Below are 2,472 nucleotides of genomic sequence, written 5' to 3' on the forward strand. Positions count from 1 at the left end.
AAAAATCTTTTCAATATTGGTTTAATGACAGAAATAGCTTTCTTATGTGCTGATTTATAAAGTAGCACACCTTGAAGAATGTATGTAACATGCAATGTCTCTAGTCCTGCTTTTTCATCATGCAATATATTGGTTTGCCATGATTGCTATAGTGTAAATTGATCCTTTCAAGAGGGTAGCAGTCTTTTGCTCATGTTTTACTGAATACTACATACTCATTTCAAGATTATAATCCATTATAACAAGGAAATTTTATGTGAATTTGGACATAAGATTTATACACTAGGCTATCATTGCTGCAGTGCACCATATAGTTCTGGTTTTCTCTGACCCTGTACTCTATTAACTTTGTAATTACCGTTTTTAGAAGTATCAAACCTGTGACAGTATTGTAAGTGTATACTCACAAAAGTGTATAGCTCAATTTTACTTCAAGTATCCTGCTCAGATTTAGCAAGTGGAACTCATTTTTAGGTCAAATGCATTAGTTAATAGTGATACTTTTCTAAATGAGCATTTTGTCATTAGAAAAGTATTATTTGCCTTTGAAGAAAATAGCATGTTAACATTTCAGTTTACACCAAGATTAATATTTATTGTTGCTTTTGGATAATCAAAAGTGATTATTTCATACAAACCAAAAAAGAACAAAAAAAATCTCTAAAATAATAAATAATATATTGTTTCAAGGATGAATAACATGAAAATTTAAAGTGAACATTTAAAAATAAATGCATTTCTAGCATTGCAGAAATCATCAAAAACTAGCCAGAGGCTCCTGCTGCAACTTCTCATCTTGAGTAGATCCATATATCCCACATGATAGATTATAAAAAGAAACAGAACACATTATGAAAGTAATATAAAAATTCTACTAAAATATTAAAGTTGACACCTTATAGAAAACAAAAAAAAATGCTAACTTGTCATTTACTATGAATGTTTTGAGCAAGATAAGTTTGTTGGCTGCTAGAAAGTGGTATTAATAGCTTACTGGCTTGTGTCTGTTCCTTTTCTATATAGAGTCAGCCTGGCAATGAGAAGAACTATTCTAGAAATCACTTCCATATAACAAGTTATATAACAGTTCATGTATAGATTCAGTTCTTGAATAGAAAGGTTAATATTTTTCACTTAATTTGGGAACTTTTCAACCATAATGACATTAGTATGAGCAAGGAGGGGTTTTTTTGTCTTTTTTTTTTGCCTCAGGACATGTGGACTCCCCAGTATCTGGGGTTCAACTATGGAATCAGCCATTTGGAACTCCAGTGCCTTAACCACTATGTCAAATGATGACCCTGGGCAAAGAGTTTTCTATATATCACCAGAAGTGAGTCTAGGTGATTATGTAACAGTTTTGCAACTGAATTCAAATGGGCATGTTTTTAACTGGGATCCTTCTTGTGAATGTCAGGTACATGCTCATGTCCCTGTAATTATTGCTAGAGTTGGATTGTAACTTTAAAGACCTTGTTGAAAATGTCTATCTTTCGCTCTATCTCTCTCTTTCTCTCTCTCTATTTTCCTATGCTCACATAAGGGAAATAAACTTAAGAAAAAAGATTTCAAATAAAAGACTCCAAAAGCACAGGAAAGAAAAGCAAAAATAGGTAGTTGGGATAATATCAAAATAAAAATCTTAACAAGGAGGCAATCAACAGACTGAAAAGACAACCTATGGAAGAGGAGAAAATATTTTCAAACTGCATTCAACGAAAACTTAATATCCAGAACATATAAGGAACTCAAACAACTCAATAATTATAGTAACAATAACAATAATAAAACTAAGTAAATAATTAAAAAATGTGCAAAAGAGTTAAGTAGATGTTTCTCAAGAAAAGATATATATAAATAGTTAACTGACACATAAGAACATGTGCAATTATTCTTTCTTCCTTTTCCCTCATTTTCTTCGGCAACCCCAATTATACATACGACAATAAATTAACTGGTGACCACAAAATCTCCAGAGGTTTTGCTCTTTTGTTTTTTTAACATTTAATCACTGTACATCTTTACAGTGTATAACATGGTCTTTCCCAGCATGAATACAGTGCATATTAGTCAAGTCTGATCATTTTTAAAATTTTGTTTGTTTTTCAGACTAGATAATACAAGTGATCTGTTTTTAAGTTTATCAATACTTTCCTCTGACAGATCAAATCTTCTAATGAGCTCCTCTAGAGAATATTTTATTTCATTTACAGATTTTACAACTCCAGAGTTTCTGTTTTGTTAGTTATCTTTTTAAAATTTTATTTTTACTGTTATTCTCAACTCAGTGTAACATCATTCTTATACTTCTCTTTAGACATGGTTTTATTCAGTTCTTTGTATATATTTAAAAACTTGTTTGTTCACATCTTTCCTGATTTTTTTCCCATGTGTATACCTTGAATTCCTTTTTTTATGCTTATAATGCTTTACTTTTTTTCTTAGAAAATCAGAACCTCTAAATTTTATAAT

The sequence above is a fragment of the Tupaia chinensis genome, unplaced genomic scaffold (assembly GCF_000334495.1).
Source record: "Tupaia chinensis unplaced genomic scaffold, TupChi_1.0 Scaffold000290_1, whole genome shotgun sequence".
In the NCBI taxonomy this organism is placed as follows: Eukaryota; Metazoa; Chordata; class Mammalia; order Scandentia; family Tupaiidae; genus Tupaia; species Tupaia belangeri.